Source organism: Lithobates pipiens, unplaced genomic scaffold (assembly GCF_037356315.1).
Source record: "Lithobates pipiens isolate NorthernLeopardFrog02 unplaced genomic scaffold, aLitPip1_a1.2 Scaffold_8, whole genome shotgun sequence".
NCBI classification, from domain to species: Eukaryota; Metazoa; Chordata; class Amphibia; order Anura; family Ranidae; genus Lithobates; species Lithobates pipiens.
This window is the reverse complement of record NW_027507903.1, coordinates 418741558-418760689: the sequence shown is the minus strand read 5'-3', so window position 1 is coordinate 418760689 and position 19132 is coordinate 418741558.

The window sequence follows — 19132 nt, the reverse complement described above, 5'->3', positions numbered from 1 at the left end:
GATTGACTGCATTCGGAAGGACCGGATGCGTAAAAACCAGTTCAGATCCCTCAGATCCAGGATAGGTCTGACACTTCCATTTGCTTTGGAATGGTGAAGAGATTTGAGTAAAACCTTGAACCCTGTTCTTTGGGTTCACTTCTACTATCACCCCCTGGGATAGTAAGTGATCTAAGGCCAGAAATAGCGTTTTTGCTTTACTGGACCCCTGGGGATCCTAGACCTTAGTTACCCACTTGTCCTGGATCTCTTTCCGCCAGGCTCCTGCAAACTGCAGGAGCCTTCCCCCCACTCTGCCGAGCGGGGGGCGCCCCTTCACAAGGAAGTTCTTGGGCTTTGCTTGGCAGGCTTTCGCCCCCAAGTCTTTTCCTGCCCCTGGGCTCTGCCTTGAGCCTTTCTAGTAGAGGAGGGCTGAGAAGGCCGTCGCCACTGCTTAGAGCTTGATGCTTCGGGAGAGAGAACACGCCTGAATGACGGACGTTGGCTCTTTTTGATTGGAAGGAGAGTAGATTTATCCAATTCTTCTCCAAACAAACGTTCCCCTTTAAACGGGAACCCAATCCAATGCTTCTTGCATGACAGCTCAGCTGCCCAATTCTTTAGCCATAGGGCCCTTCGCATGTGTACCAACATGAAGGACAAACGTGATGCTTGTTGGACAGAATCCAAAATCGCATCAATCATAAAGCACAGAATATGAGGCAGTTCTGCATAATTTTCTACTTCCTCACTGGGAAGGATCCCAAGCATCTGCTTAACCTGTTCCTTGAGGAACTGACACAACACCACGGCTGCGACTGTAGGTTGTACCCCAGCGCTAGTCATGGAAAAGGAGGCTTTTTAATAAGGTTTCCAGCTTTTTATCAGTTGGATCCTTTAAATACCTGCGCAATATCCAAAGGACAAGTCAGGTTTCATTCACGCAAGAAACAGCCGCATCAACAGATGGGACCCCCCACTTCTTGGTGAAACTTTCCTCCAGAGGATAATGCAAAGAAAACCTTTTTAGGAGGAGCAAACAGTTTATTGGGATGTCCCCAATCCTTATACAACAATTCATCCATTAAGGGATGGATTGGAAAGGAATAGGCAGTCTGTGGGGCTTTCCTGACTCCCAGGGAAGAAACAGAGGATGTAGCGACTTCAGCAGCAGGCATTCTGAATGTGGTACGCACCAATTCAGTATAATACTGCACCTGTTTTCTGAGTGCCTGAGAGGAGGGGACTATCTCCTCTTCCTCTGATTCATCCGACTGCTCATGATCCCCATCCTAAGATAGGGATCTCTCCTCTTTTAAAGAAAAATCATCTGAGAGAGGAATCTCAGCAGAGGGAGGGGATCTACCCCTTTTCTTGCTATATTTCAGAGAAGCAGAAATAAAATTCATTATTTTCTCTTAAAAACCCTCCAATGTAGCCCTAAGGGAGTATCTCAGTGACATAAACCGGGGCTGACACATTAGGAGAGGCTGCAAACCTGACAGGTGCACTGACTCGTCTTGAGAGGCTGGCTCCAGTCTTGCAGGGGGGGATGGTAACTTACAGGCACTTTTTTAGAACCCCTGGACCTAGGCGGTGATTTACCAGTGCCTTTGCTACCTCCCCCTGAAACCCTCATACGAGGAGACATAGTCCTAAGCTATAAAGCAGAGGTACTAGTACAAGTGCAATCACTGTTGTGCTTAAAGTCTCACAATAAATATATATGCTTAAACAACACAACCTGATGCTGAGTAGGTGTCTAGGTTTGCCTGGATCCAATTCCACGGATGCTTACTGCATCTGGGTGTCTCCACTTACAGCCCCCTGACGCTCTGGATTTTTTACAAACTGCCGCCTGGCGCCTGTGTATTACAGTGCTGTGCACACCAACGTGCACGCCTCACAACCACACTCCCCCCTCCTCCAATAGGCCGGGAACGCGCCCGGTGCACGTGCACACGCTCGCGCGCGTGCACGAGGACTGCAGGATCCAGGGGGGGAAGGAGAATCCCAAACGGGGCTGCGTGGGACCCCCAAACTACGTGGGACCTCTGTTTACCTTGATGTGGCAGGGACTGTAATGGAGACGTGAGTCAGCTGGAGAACCAGGCTTCACTGAACGTGTGTATTGAAAGGCATGTAAGTATGCATCAGGCTGCTCTTACTCCCTCTAGTGGTGGAAACCAGGTAAGACATACAACTACTCAAAATGAAGAAATCCATTCATATATTTATATATACAGGATTAACTTCCCTTACCTGTCCTCGCCGCAGGAATTGCTGAACCAGACAAATTCCAGCCTTCACCCATCACGGCGGGTATTGTTAGCCAACCTTCAGGTTTATCTGGGGCTCTTTCTCTGAAGAACCACTTACCTGGGCCATGTAGAAAGCTCTGCCAGAAACTTTCGTGCGCTCTGTATAAACAGTACACCAAGTCTGGTTTTCCCAGAGCCCAGTCTTCCAATGGAGAGGACTTACAGGCAAAACCTTGCTTCTTCGGTTGACGAGGCCCGGGTACCATACCATCTTGGGAGTCAAATATCGGCCCGAGGTATGGATCCGGTTTGTTGTAGCCCTTAGGCCCTCGCAGGGACCTGCATAGAGCTAAAGTTTTACGTGACCATCACCATAGACACTGGCGAAAAAACTGAGGTGCCTCCCAGATGGGAGGGGTTATATAGGGGAGGAATTCTCCTTAATTGGGTTCAACCAGTGTCCAATCACCAGAGGTGCCTATATAACCCACTATGTAATGAAGCTCCTGTGTCCCGTGATGTATGATCAAGAAATATTGTTTTCTATACCGTGATTCACACATTTCTTCAGTAGTTTGGTCAGCTAATGTAATGAATACTATGGACTCTATGGATAAGTGAGCTGGGCAAATTATGGTTTGCAGGTGATTTGGAAAACCCAGCAGGAATTTCATGAACATATCAGGGAATCCTCCTGAAGTCTATGGGAGCCAAATAGCTTTTTCTGGTCTTTTTCGGGACTAATTTGCACGTTATTGTTAAAAAGGGCATACAGTGCTGGGCATTGTCATGGGGGCACATGAACCTATGCAAAAAAGTACAAAAGCAATCACTGAGGAAAGGGTCTTTTCATGCATCTTAAAGGGCAACATTGAAAACTTAAATATCCTTTAATAAACATTTTTGAGCAATGCCTTGAAGCTGTGTGTGACATAAAATAGCAGTACAATGCTGTACTTTAAATATGTCATTTAAAAAAAGGGGAAAATGGCACTGGGTTCCTCCTAAAATTAAAACCAGGCCCCTAGCCAGGCATGTAGTGTAGGTGGATAGAAAAGGTGGGCAGAAAGCATGTGGCCCTCCCTCCTTAAACCATACCAGGCCTCATTTGGGAGGTACCTTGCAAGGGGGTGGCTAAACCTCCCAACCATTCAAAGGACCTTGTTCCATTGTTGGGGGACAAGGATCTCTTTCCCAGTGGTCCTTATGAGGATGTGGAAGTTTTTTGGTGGTAGAAGCTCCCTTTAAAATGAGGGGAGATAGGGAGATGGGCAGTGAGATAGGGAGATACTTAGATTTTTGAGTACTTGTATGTATAAATCTAATATATGTTAAGTTTCTTTTGTAATATATGCTTATTATTTTAGTAGATTATGATCTCCCATTCTGTAAACACTGTTAGAGTATGTATATGCAATTCATTTCTGAAATTTTTTTTAATAAAATATTTGAAAAAATTTATAAAATGAGAAGGCCCCAGATATCCTGTACCCTCAGGGAAATGAATATGACTTACAATAAACACACATTCAATGATAATGTCCCTTATTAAAAATGTTAATAATGTCCCCTGATGTAAATCCAAATATGGTCAATAACATCACTCAAGATTCAGGATCCAGGGCTGCTTTGTTTATATTGCAGACAGAGATCTAATATTTAGTAACAGTAGGGTGACAGGTCAACAATAGTAGGTGGTGGGGCAGCAGGAAAATATAATGGGGCAGTTGGCCTTCGTAATCGATGCTGAAGTTATATAGTTGGATAATGTGATTGATAATGGATTTACATTGGTGAACAATGTTTTTATTTTAGGGAGGCGGTATTATTATTAAAGGGATCTGTTATATTGTGTTTGTTTATTTACATTTTGTTTAATTATATTTATTTTTGAGTAATACGGGGTGTTAATTATGCTGTACTCCATATTCATTCCTCTGGAGATGGGCATATATCTGGGAGCCCCCCTTTTTTTAAAAGTGCTTTCAAATTTCTACAAGTCCCCTAAATAAACCTCCACTCTACTTTTGAGAATCAGATGTGGGAACAAGGTGCCATGCAAGTGTTGGAGGCTTTCTGCTCCCCCACCCCCTTGCAAGGTACCCTACAATGCTGACAGACATGGGGCCTGAGATTGAAGAAAAAGGGGCTATGCTTGCTGCCCTCCCTTTTCTGGCCAACCATCCAGGGATTTAGGCAGGCATACTAAGTTCAACCTGAAGCAAATTCTTAATTGGATATCAGTTGGCTGCTGTTAAAAGATAGAAAATTTGAAAACTCCATATAACTAGGAATTCAACCAATGTACAATAAGCATGGAAAAGGGAAGCTGCTCAATAGACATGTGTGGTTTGTTTTGTACGAATCTAAAATTTGTATGAATTTGCAAAAATACGTATGCATTTCCGAAAATTTCTATGAATTTCTATGCTTCCAAATTCTATAAGAAATACAAAATTTAGTTGACAAATTTCAGATTCAAATTCCATTACAACGGAAACATGACTGGTGTTTTGTTGGCCAATCATAGATTTTCTTCTGCTGCTGAGTGAGGGTTGGGAAAATTACCTTTTTTAATATGGGAGCCGGAGACTGGCACTGTTAGTCGATAGGAGATTCAGAATCGGACAAAATAAGAATGTCCGTTAATATTGTTTTATTATTGTCATAATAATTATTTTGATAATAAATTGATTATTTGTTATGATGAAGTTAAAAACCCAGGAAGTCAGCAAGGGTACAGCCCCAGGAGGAAGTCAGCACAGCACATGGATGGTGGGAGCCCCTCATAATGAGCACAACAGGGGTACAGCCCCAGGAGGAAATCAGCACAGCAACTGCACAGGGATGGTGGGAGCCCCTCATAATGACCATAATGAGTCGACGTCTGTCATATTGAGACAGGTATTTTTTCCTTTTTAAATTCATCATAACGAACGTTCGTAATTGTTATGAAAGTTAACAAACCTAACGAAAAATTTGTATTTCGTACAAGTCCAAATTGAATTTCAGACACAAATTACGAAATACGAATTAACGGCTAATACAGAACAGAACGAAACAAAGCAAATTTATTGATGACACGCATGTCTACTGCTCAGGCCCTATTACACTCTAAAGCAGTTTTAATTTTGCAGATCTAAGCAGAATGCACATCAGGGAAGACAGACCCTGTATCTATAATGCTGCGTACACATGATCGGAATTCTCTTCGGAAGAAGCTCTGATGGTTTTCCCGATGGAATTCCGACGGACTTCCGCTCAAGCTGTCTTGCCTACACACGGTCACACCAAATTCCGACTGCCAAGAACGGGGTGACGTCCACCACGTATGGCAGGACTAGAAAAAGGAAATTAAATTTAAGGGCAGCACAGTGGCGTAGTTCAAATCCCAACCATGACACTACCTGCCTGGAGTTTGCATGTTCTCCTTGTGCCTGCGTGGGTTTCCTCTGGGTACTCCAGTTTCCTCCTACACTCCAAAGACATGCAGGTAGGTTAATTGGCTTCTGTCCAAAATTGGCCCTAGTATAAGAATGGGGACCTTGGATTGTGAGCTTCTTGAGGGTAGGGACCGATGTGAGTGTGCAATGTACAGGGATAGGGACAATTGTAGACACTCACTCAGGTTGAACTGGATGGACTGGTGTCTTTATTCAACTTTGGAAACTATGAATAGCCAGTAGCCAATAGCTTCTGTCTCGTAGTTGAATCTGAGCATGCATGACTTTTGGCGTGTCGGAATTGCATACACACGATCGGAATTACCGATAGAAAGTTTTTCCGTCTGAAAAATTGAGAACCTCAATTTTTGGCTGGCGAAAATTCGGACAGCTAAATTCCGATAGAGCATACACACGGTGGCATTTTCCGATGAAAAGCTCTCATCTGTCTTTTTCTGGCCGGAATTCCGCACGTGCGTACGCAGCATTACTCTAAAGCTGGCCACAGATCAAATCAGATCAAAATTTGACCGGTTCAGCAGCAACTGGATGAATTTTGTTCCACGTATCAATGTTTCAATTTGAGAGCAGGACTGACTGTTCTCGAACAATCTTGCTTTTCTTTTTGCAATTTAGCTTAATTCGGAGTGACAAATATCGTTATAGACGTTGTTGAGGCAAGAGTTCGCTAGCTGTTATGGAATGCAAACTGCTCTAATCCAAAAAAAAAATAATTTTTCTTGCAGCAAAATGGTTCTTTACCAGAGAGAGACATATTTTGGATCCCAGCACAGAACTACAGAACCACAGAGTACTTGCAACAGATGACAAAATCCAGCAGAGTATTTGTAAATATTACAATGAACAGCAGCCTTCAGTGTCCATGCATTGCAATGGAACGATTCTAATAAGAGCGACTCGAGACACTCAAGACAAAAAGATTCCTGTATTACTCTGGGGCGACTTCGGAGCGGCTTGCATTGACTTCTATACAGAAATTGTTTTGCAAGATGCGCTTAAGTCACGCTGTATGAGGCGGCTCCAGAGTTGGATGACTTTGAAGCCACCCCTATGTGAACCGACACTAATGCCCCGTACACACGAGCGGACTTTTCAACATCCAAAGTCCGAAGGACCGAGTCAGTCAGACTATCCGATCGTGTGTGGGCTGCAACGGACTTTTGATTCGCCAAAGTCTGACGGACTTTAGAAATGAAGCATGCTTCAAATTTTCCCGAAGGAACTCCGCCGGACCCGGTCCCCTTCGAAAACTCCGCTCGTGTGTATGCTACTCCGACGGACTAAAACCGACGCTAGGGCAGCTATTGGCTACTGGCTATGAACTTCCTTATTCGAGTCAGGTCGTACGTCATCACGTTCGAATCCGTCGGAGTTTAGTGTGATCGTGTGTGGCCAAGTCCGTTCGGCCGAAAAGTCTGTCAGAACTCCGTCGGAACTCCGGTGGAACTCCGGCGGAACTCCTTTGGAAGTCTGTCGGACATAAGTCCTCTCGTGTGTACGGGGCATTAGAGTCACATTCAAAATACTGTCATATCAAGCATTGAGACACTACACCATCCAGCATATACAGTATGTCCAATCTATAATATGCTCATAGGTAGTTTCCATGCATTCAGTAATGTACACTACATTCTAGAACCATGCTTTCCTAATCATGTTGTGTCAGCAATCAAAAAAATATTCTTTTCTTGATGTACAGTTTCTTTCCCCCATTTCCCTACATGTAAAAAACAGCTCATTGGTTGGTCAGCACTTTTGATCTCAACATGAAAAGACTTCACTTAATTACTGGAAATAGTATTTAAACGGTAGTGAACCACACCTTTTTAGGAAAAAAAATAACCCTGCAAGACAATGGCATATTGTGCCAGTATGCATCGCATGCTAGCATATTATGACATTTTTTACCTTAGAACAAAGACCTCCAGCAACACCTGTCACCACTGACAGGGCTTTCATCTTTACCCCATCTTCTTTTTAAGTTCCAGTGCTCCAGTCATCTGATTGGTCGATCCACGATGACATCACTCCCACGCATGGGTACGGGAGGCTGCAACATGGAGTGCTGAATGGACAGCAAGGGTATGCCATCCCTTCAGAGTGCATGCGCTGGTGAGGTCTCCAGCTGCATGCAGTGTGAATATCTCCTAAAAATTTTTTGGAGGTATTCACTGTAGCTACCGGTAAGTCTTATTATAGGCTTACCTGTAGGTACAAGTAAGAAAGAGACTTTGCTACCACTTTAAGGTCACTATAGTGTTCACCAGGTAAACAATTTACCCTTTCAACGCCATTTCCTATCAAGCCCCTCAAGCTTAATTACCATCATTAAATACTTTTTGTAGTGCTTAAGGCCAAATCACATTCTTTAAATCAATCTATTAATCATTATGATTCCCTTCAAGTCTGACCAGGCCACTTGCATGTAACAATCCTTCACATATTTGCAAATCACTTTCTTTGAAATGTTTAATTAGATTGACCCCCAAGGGCCAAGGTGAGGAATCTGCCTCTTGCATAATATTAACATAATTAAAGTAATTGTAAAGGCCTGTTTTTTTTTCCTATGAAAATAACAAACATGTTATACTTACCTGCTCTGCCGCAGGGGATTTGCACAGAACAGCCCTGATCCACCTCTTCTCAGGTCTCTCTTCTGTGCTCCTGGCCCCTCCCTCCTGTTTAGTACCCCTTAGCAAGCAGCTATGTAGGCATGTGAGTCACAGCTCCCTGTGTCCATTCAGACACAGAGCACTGACTGGGCCTCGCCTCTCTATCCCCTGATTGGCTAGTTGACTTTGATTGATAGCAGTGAGAGCCAGTGGTGCCGCTACTGTGTGTCAGCCAATCAGGAAGGAGAAAATGGATGGCTGAGGCACTTGTGCACAGAGAGGGACCTCAGGTAAGTGTTAGGGATGCTGAGGGGGGCTGTTGCATACAGACATTTTAAAATGTAGCTGGCCTGTGTCGATATGTCAGCCCCTAGCATATGGCCTGTGCCAGAATGTAGGTGGACATACCTGTATACTGTATATATATATATATATATATATATATATATATATATATATATATATATATATATACATACACACAGTATCTCACAAAAGTGAGTACACCCCTCACATTTTTGTAAATATTTTATTATATGTTTTCATGTGACAACATGACTTTGCTACAAAGTAGTGAGTGTACAGCTTGTATAACAGTATACATTTGGTGTCCCCTCAAACTATTTCCACACACAGCCATTAATGTTTAAATTGCTGGCAACAAAAGTGAGTACACCCCTAAGTGAAAAGGTCCAAATTGGGCCCAATTAGCCATATCCCCTCCCCGGTGTCATGTGACTCGTTAATGTTACAAGGTTTCAGGTGTGAATGGGGAGCAGGTGTCTCCCTTTCACTCTCTCATACTGGTCACTGGAAGTTTAACATGGCACCTCTTGGCAAAGAACTCTCTAAGGATCTGAAAAAAAGAATTGTTGTTCTACATAAAGAAGGTCTAGGCTATAAGAAGATTGCCCAGACCCTGAAACTTAGCTGCAGCACGGTGGCCAAGACCATACAGCGGTTTAACAGGACAGGACAGGTTCCACTCAGAACAGGCCTCGCCATGGTCAACCAAAGAAGTTGAATGCACGTGCTCAGCATCATATGGAGAGATTGTCTTCGGGGAAATAGACATATCAGTGCTGCCAGCATTGCTACAGAGGTTGAAGGGGTGGGGGTCAGCCTGTCTGTGCTCAGACCATACACTGCACAAGAGAATTTTGAACTATCACTACAAGATTGAAATTTACTGCCCTTAAAGAAAAGCACATTGTCTTTTTTTGGTTGCTGATAGATGACAAGATATCATATTGTATGAAACATGGCATGCGTTTTGATGCATTTCCATTGATTTCAATGGAAACACATTGGGTAAAATTACACAGGTATAAATATGAGTAAAGGGTAAGCCACAAAATGCATATTCTTAATTATTATTATTATTTTTTAATTAAATGATTCTCTGTATTGCCTTTGCCTGCACAGTAAATTCTCATAGACTTCTATGGTGCCAGCTCCTGAGGCTAGAGATGCCATAAAGGTCTAAGGGTTTCTACTGTTCAGGCACAGATAGTACAGTTAAGTTTTTCCTTTTTTCGCAGCTTCCCATCTCTCTGAGTGCAGGCAGACTTTTCCAGCAATATTACCTTCATTATAGACCTGTCTGGCTCCATTTTAGTCTGCAAATGCAAATCAAATCACAGCTGTGCCTATTTCTATGGGGAAGTTGAAGGTAAGCATGAAACCAAGCTGCCTACACTCGGGAGGGTGGGGGCTTTACAGGCAAAATCCTGCCTATCCAGAGCTGAAGATGAGTAATATGGCTGACAGAGAAATTAAGAGGTTGTCACTGCACCTGTTTCTACAATGATGTCCCTTTACCATTGTGGAAGCTCTTTTACTGGAAAGGCGATGCACAGATGCTGCTAGTATTTCCTTGCAGGCATCCCATTTTAGTCTATTAATTAATTCCCTACCAGGTCTGTACGTCATACGGACCTAACAGTGAGGGGTTTCACACTCTGCAGCCACAATGATTGTGTGTGAAACTGACAGGCAGCCTCCTGCCTATCGGGTAACAGCATTCGGGTGGCTGCCCCACCACCGATTGCTCACACAGAGCCCCATATTGACTCCCCACCATGCTCTGCCATGTTTTCCGGGCTCCGCTTGCCCATCTGTGGGCCCAGGATTGACATGGTGGGCGCCGGCGGCTCAGTGTTGCCACCCTACCAGATTAAAATTTACTGACACAACACCCACAATTTATTGGCACAGCCATGTATTTACTGGCATTTCCAAAAGTTAAAAAATTACAACTGTATGTGCAAATTTCAGTATTTAGGCCACAAACAAACAAAAGTACAATATGCAATTATCAATGTGATATAAGGGAGATATTAAGACAAAAAGCATATTTTTTATTTTATTTTCAATGTCATAAGTAAGTAGCTCAGGGACATTTGATTCTCACAAGGACGCTGACAGCAGTGAGCAGCAACACAGATCACTGACACCTCACGTCCCCTCCTGAGTCACAGTGACAGTCTCTCTCCATATCATATCACTGCTTTATAGATTAAAGTGAAGCTAAAGTCTCAGTTTTTTTTTCTTTAACCACTTCAATACAGCTCACTTTCACCCCCTTTCTGCCCAGGCTATTTTTCAGCTTTCAGCGCTGTCATACTTTGAATGACAATTACATGGTCAGTGTGCAGAACTGTACCCAAATTAATTTTTAATAATTTTCTTCACACAAATAGAGCTTTCTGTTGGTGGTATTTAATCCCTGCTCAGTTTTTTATTTTCTAATAAAAAAACTGAATGTTTTGGGAAAAAAAGTTTTTTCGTCATTTCTGTCAGTAAATTTAGTAAATAAGTAATTTTTCTCCAGCACTGATGTGAACTGATGAGGTGGCACTTATGGGCACCGATGAGGCGACACTTATTGGCACTGATGAGGCGACACTTATGGGCACTGATAGGTGGCACTAATATGCCGCACTGAAGAACACTGATAGGCGGCACTGATGAGTGGAACTGGTGGGCATTGATAGGCAGCACTGGTGGTCACTGAGAGGCAGTACTCGTGGGCGCTGATAGGTGGCTCTGATGGGCATTGATCTGCAGCACTGATGAGCAGGCACTGCAAGGCAGTACTTACGGGCACTGATTGGTGTCGCTGACAGGCACTGATTGGTGTCGCTGACGGGCACTGATTGGTGTCGCTGATGGGCACTGATTGGTGTCGCTGATGGGCACTGATTGGTGTCGCTGAGGGGCACTGATAGGTATTACTGATGGGCACTGATTGGTGTCACAGAGGGGCACTGATGGGGCTCTACTGTAACCAAGGCACTGGTGATCAGTGAAACTGTTTACAATACACTTCAGGTGGTGTATTAAAAAATATATATATATATATATATATATATATATATATATATATATATATATATATATTCTCTGCATCCAGTGTACCCTACAGTACATTCTGTCGAGTACTGTTTCCAATACACTTTAGGCTGTGTATTAAAATACAGTTTTATATATATATATATATATATATATATATATATATATATATATATATATATATATATATATATATATATATATATATATATATATATATATATATATATATATATATATATATATATATATATATATATATAGATAGATATATACTCTGTATCCAGCGTAGCCTATATCTACAGTGCATTCTGTGGTGTACTGTTTCTAATACACTTCAGGCGGTGTACACATTACTGTATCTAATACATGTGTACAGTTTCTATCACACTTCTGGTGGAGTACACAGTATAAAATACAGTACAGCTATTGTACAATTTCTAATACAGTGCAGACGGTGTATACAGTATGCCAAATAAACTTTATAAGAACAAAAGATATAAAGATAGAAAAAATACCCTCTAAGCAGAGTAAAAATATGTTTGATAATAGATTAACCACTTCCCACCCGGCCTATAACAGAATGACGGCCGGGAAGTGGCGTTCTGACCAATCACAGCTGATCATCGCAAGAAATCTGGAAGTACCGGTAAACGGCATTCCTCGGTTAACGCTGACAGGGAGAGCCGATCAGCACAGTTCCATCAAATGTACCAATAAGCGTCCAATCGGTGCCCCATCATAACCCCCTGCCAGTGCCCAATAAAGTGCCAATCAGTGCCCACCACAGTGCAAATCAGTGTCCATCACAGTGCCAATCAGTGTCCAGCATTAACACCTGTCAGTACCTGCCCAATCAGTGCTGCTCATCAGTGCCATCTATTAGTGTCCATAAATGGCACCTGTCAGTGCCAATCAGTGCCACATGCCAGTGTCCATCAGTGCTGCATATCAGTGCTGCCTATCAGTGGCCATCAATTCTAAATATCAGTGCCTCCTCATCAGTGCTCATCAGTGCCACCTTATCATTGCCACCTCATCAGTGCCGACTCATTAGTACCCTTCAGTGAAGGAGAAAGCTGTCTCCCTTTTTAGTTTGTTTAGCAAAAAATAAAAACCACAGAGGTGATCAAATACTTCCAAAAGAAAGCTCTATTTGTGGGAATAAAATGATAAAAATGTAGTTTGGGTACAGTGTTGAATGACCACGCAACTGTCATTCAAAGTGTGACAGCACTGAAAGCTCAAAATTGTCCTGGGCAGGAAGTGCCTGGTGTTAAAGTGGTTGAAGAGACAACGTCTGTGACTGTGACCCTTATGTTAGTGTGTGGATATTGGAGTTTCCAAACAGCCTCAGGAGAACAGTCAACCTGACTGCAAGGCTTTCAGGGAATGTCTAAACTGAACCACCCCATGTACTGAGGAATACCTATCCAGGATACTCAGAAGCCTGTGCATATGCTGGAGAAACTAAACAGCTGCAGGAAAGTAATCTACTAAAAGTCCTGCAGTGGAATACGTTTAAACTTGACCAGCTCTTCACATGGTGATCTATCTATCTGGGACATCTGGAAATGTTATGTACAGGGGATTTTCCTGAACTACTTTGATCAGTCCATATTATCTATGTAGCACCCACCACTTTAGGTGGGTGCTATTTGTTTAGACGTTAGGTTAAATTGTTTGTTTGGGTTAGAATGGAGTTATAGGTTAGAGGGGTGTGTGACCACCTGTTCATCACCCTGGGAAAACACTCCCTTGCTCTCCAGAGGAATCTCCTGGAAAGGAGATGGGTCAGGCTCTGAAGGACAGGCAGTGTGTATGGGCCCTTGTCCAATCATTAATTTGCTTGGTCAGGGGTGGGATCCATACATATACACTGGGGTCACATGTTCCCAGGGGAATTGGAGACGGGAAGAGTACTAATCCACAAAGGCAAAAAAATGTGACATTAAGGCCCAGTGCTGGAAAGCCACAGATCTTCGCCAGAAGGCGATGGAGGATCGGGGACTCCAGAGCTGGAAGGTTTCCACCAAGCAAGAAGTAGCTGTAAACCAACTGGAGTGAGCCAGGGTTGGCCTGGACCTTTCCTGAGCTGGCCTGGGAAGAAAAGGGCAGGAGGAGAAGGCAGATGAGGCCTGGGACTGCTAGCATTTCAGAGTACCACATGCTTTTCAAAGGGGCATGCGTGTCAGCTCATTAAAGGAGAGGGACTATCTCTCACACATCTCAATCCAGAGGCAACTCGTATTCTGTGCATCACTGAAGTGATAGTACATGCCAAAATCTGGAATGAAGTTGAAGTTCTGAACTGTTCTAAATGTGTCTGTGCTTTACTACAGCGGGGAAGGAAGAAGTGGGGGTTAAACTAGCCTTACTGTATGAACTATTTGCAGCTCCCAAGGGAGTAGTGCACTTCATCCACAGTAGACTTTGCTGATTTGATATGATATCTATCTATGACTTAATCTAAGTCTGTTGCTCTTTTAGAAATCTGACACACATTGGATACTGATCTACACTGGATAGATTTCCTTGAGCCAAATGGATCCATTCAATCGGGGTCACTGGGACTAATTCAATCTCTGTATGTGTCTAATGGCTATTTCATTATAATTCTTAGGAGGACATTTTTTCAACTTGACTTTACAGCCATGACACTTTACTAAACTGGATTTTCTAAACGGGATCCCCATTTCATGCATTACAGTTGCTGAACTATTTGCACTGATACCTAAGGACTTCTTTGTAATAATCTATGTACAACCAATTGGTATTCAGCTATAGTTTATGCTACTATTTAAAATTAGAGGTGCTACTATTTCCTTAGGTATCAGGAAGCCCTGGACAATTAGTCCTTAATTGGTCGCCATCTGTGGAAATCTTTGACACATGTAGCATACAACTAGCCAAAAAGGGAAAAGTATAGCTCTGTGTTCAGGATAAAATCCACTTACAGACCATTATGGCTCTCATATATGGAAATATATGTGATTCATGTATTATGTGGCTATTTTACATGCTTACAGCTATGTCTTGGTTGTCCAATATTCTAGAGTGATGATGTTGTCTCTTTAATCTATTTTTAAACATATTGTTACAGTGCTTAGAGGGTATTTTTTCTATTGGTATATTTTTTGTTCTAATAAAGTTTATTTGGCATATGAATATCATGGTTTGGTCCTCCATTCAACCACTTGCCCTTTTCATGTTTATTATGCCAATCTTTTTGAACTAATTACCCAAGTTGTGGAGGTACCCCGTCTATACTAAACAAATTGGTTTCTTTTTTGCCCCCCAAAAAAATAACAGTAGTCTGAGATCCATCTTTTAAAATATTTTTTGGTGTACAAAGTATCTAATACAGTGTGTACAGTTTCTACTACACTTCTGGTGGTGTGCACAATACAGTGCAGCCGTAGTACATTATCTATTACTTTGCAGGCAGTGTACACAGCATCTAATACAGTGGGTACAGTTATTACTACCCTTCCGGTGGTGTACACAGTACACAATACAGTGCAGCTGTAGTACAGTTGCTAATACAGTGCAAGCTGTTTACACAGTATCTAGTATCTAATACAGTGTGTACAGTTTCTACTACACTTCTGGTGGTGTACACAATACAGTGCAGATGTAGTACAGTTTCTCATAAAGGGCAGGCGGTGTACACAGTATCTAATACAGTGTGTACAGTTTCTAATACACTTCAGGCGGTGTACATAGTATCTAATACAGTGTAGTGTAGTGTAGTGTGGTGTTACAAAACAAAAAATACATCATGTCCGCAAGGCCACCAAGGAGAGGCAGACACTCACAGGCCACTAAAAGAGGGCAAGCAGTCTCTGTGTCTACAGTTAACAGTGGTGGTCGTGGACATGGTGCATTCTCTGCAGGTGGCTGTAGGGCGCGCATATCCTTCTTTTTTTATGCTGCTGGCTGTATTATTGAGCCAGAACAAGCAGAAGAGTTGGTGGAGTAGATAACAAAGCCGTCCTCATCCACATCATCCTCTGCCACCCAAGCTCAGAGTAGTTTGCCTTCCAACGCAGCTGCCAAAGTGGCCTCTTCTACCGACTCCTTGTCCACAGTCACTCCTTCCGTAGCCCCACCATCATGCAGGAGTCCCCAGAATTAATAGACCACAGTGTCGGATACATGCTGCTGGAGGATGCACAGCTATTTGAAGGCTCCGATGTTGGTTCCCAGGTTGAGGAAGGGAGTCACGTGAGCCTATAGAGAGGGGGCACCCAAGAAGGAGAAGAAACTGGCAGTCATGTTCCCCCAGCTGCAGCATACTGCCAAGTTTGCTTCAGTGACAAGGAGGGAGGGTATGATGAGGTCACTGACTGTACTTTGGTGCCTGAGAGAAGAAAGGAGGAGGAGGAGGCACAACCCCAACGAGGCAGGATGTCCTCTAGGGGGCTGCTTAAGGACAGCCACCCTATTGCATCACACCGCAGAGCTCCTCAGGTGCAGGGCACTGCTGACTCCCCGCTAACTTTTAAAAATTCTATGGTGTGGGCCTTTTTTGACCCGTGTGCAGCAGATCGCACAGTTGCTGTTTGCAACCTATGCCTGAAGCTGTTCAAGCATGGCAAGAACAGCAGCCGCTTGGGCACCACATGCTTGACCAGACTTATGATGACCTGCCATGCAGTCCGTTGGCAACAGCACTTGAAAGACACAAATCACATTTGGGATCTCCAACCCTACTATACCTCCAGTTCTCTCAAAAACTTGCACTGAGAGGAATGAAGGTATAGCAATAGGTGTCCCAAGTACTTGCAGCCAATCTGCTAGCAGCACACCACCATCTGATTTTAGCAGGCAAATTGCCCTACCCCAGTTGCTGAAATGTAAAAAGCAGTAAGGTTCCTATTACTGCTGATTCATGGTCCAGCAGGCATGGGCAGGGATGTTACCTTTCCTTAACGGCGCACTGGGTAACTCTGCTGGCAGCTGGAAAGGATGCAGGACAAGGTTCAGTGTTGTTGGAGCTTGTTCCGCCACCACGCCTCCAAAATGATAGTGGTGATTCTGCCACAGGTCTTTCCTCCACCTTCTCCTCTTCTTCTTCCTCTATGGCCTCTTCTGCACCAACGGGCTAAAAGATGCCGTGTGGTGTTTGAGTTGGTCTGCCTAGGGGACAGAAGCCACACTGGGGCTGAGATTCTGTCAGCTCTGCAGGGGCAAGCTCAGAGGTGGACGACATCACTCAAGCTTTAGCTAGGAATGGTTGTATGCAACAATAGCACCAACCTTCTCTCCACCCTCCTACAGGGGCACTTGACCCATGTTCCATGTTTGGCACACGTCCTGAACTTGGTAGTGTAGCAGTTCTTGAGCAGGTACCCATGCTTACAAGATCTCCTGAGGCAGGACAGAAAAGTCTGTGGTCATTTCCACTGGTCATACAATGCCAGTGCTTGGCTGGCTGAAATTCAAAGGGAATGCAACCTGCCCACCAACCGCCTCATTTGTGACATGCCCACCAGGTGGAACTCAACATTGACAATTATGCAGCAGCTTCACACACAGCAGAGGGCCATCAATGAGTACCTGTGTGAGTATGGCACCAGGACAGGGTCAGGGGACTGTGGGTTCTTTTTGCCACGCCAATGGCTACTGATCAAGGATGCATGCACTGTCCTCTCACCATTTGAGGAGACAACAAAGATGGTGAGCAGCGATAATGCATGCATCAGTGACACTGTCCCTCTAGTCTTCCTGTTGGAGCACACACTTTATGGAATCATGGACAGGGCACTTGAGGCAGAACAGCGGGAGGAAGAGGAGGACTTCCTTACCTCCCAAGGCCCCCTCTATCCAGATAGCATTCCTGCTGGCCTGCCAAACACATAGGAAGAGGAGCAGGAGGAGGATTATGTCAGCATGGATGTAGAGGATAACACTCAGCAGCAGTCTTCAAGGGATGGTTTTTAGTCCCCAGAAACCCAAGGAGTTGTACGTGGCTGGGAGGAGGTAGTTACGGATCATGTGATCCTTAGATCCGCAGACTTGGAGACCTTTCCAACAGAGCATCCACTGGGTTACTGGGTCTTGAGGATGGACCACTGGCCAGAATTTGCTCAATATGCAATTGAGCTACTGGCCTATCCTGCATCCAGCGTGCTTTCTGAATGTGCATTCAGTGCTGCTGGAGAGTTTGTAACGTATAAAAGTGTTTGCCAGTCCACAGACTCGGTTGATATGCTCTTATTCATAAAAATGAATCAGTCTTGGATCAGCAGCTATCAAGCACCTGATGCTGATATAACTGATTGAATTTGTTATGGATGTGGAATACCTTGAAGACTGCCAATGCTGACTATCCTATTCCTCCTCACTGTTGATGATGCTAGCTTCCAACAATATTCTTGGTTTAGGGCACCACCACCACCAACCAAGGCCCTGTGTAACAGGGGCATGTAATTAAAATTTTGATACAATATTTCAACACATGCTTAACAAGAGTATCTGTGAGGGGTTACCAGTTTAGTGGCACCACCACCACCGCCCAAGGCCCAATTTTCCTGTCCCTGTTTAACAGGGGCATGTAATTGCAATTCTTGATATAATATTTCACAGAAGGGCCCATCCCCGTGCCCACCAAGAGTAACTGTGAGAGCTTAAAGTGTTCTGGTACCACCAACACCAAAGGCCCAATTATTTGCAGAGTATATAGGGCAGGCCTTATAGTATATATACTGCTGTTCAGAGTATATAGTGCCCGGGGGCCTGGGGGACCCCGCGCCATTTTTTTTATAATTGTGGGTGCCGGGTCCCTCTTAATATCCATACCAGACCTGAAGGGCCTGGTATGGATTTTGGGGGTGATATCCATGCCATTTTTTAATTATTTATGTTTTTATCTATATTGCCTGACAATACATTACAGCTGCGAGCAGTTTTAAATTACATATTTTCCTTTAGAAATTTCATTTTGCTGTGGCACTGTTATAAATATGGGAAAGATGTGCTACTTTACAGGCATACTAAGGACACACTATTTAAATGAATATTTCATTTTTATTGTTTCACTTTAAGCATTATTAAAATCACTTCTCCCGAAAAAACTGTAGTTTTTAAAACTTTTTTTTTTCCATTAATACATGTCCCCTGGGGTAGGACCCGGGTCCCCAAACATTTGTTATGGCAATAACTTGCATATAAGCCTTTAAAATAAGCACTTTTGTTTTTTCTTTGTCTTGTGGACTTTAACGCTGTTTGTGTGTTCGAACAAATGTTTTGCCTGTTCGCATGTTCTGCTGCGAACCAAACTGGGGGGTGTTCAGTTCATCCCTATAAATCAGTATAAAATAAATCTAATGTAATTGCCAATACCTGTTAAGTAAAAAAGAGCCTTGGCTGTAGATACCATCTAAACAAAAAGCTAGTGACAGTCAACTTTGACTCCACCTACACCATACTTGATATTTATAAATTAATTTGATATGCA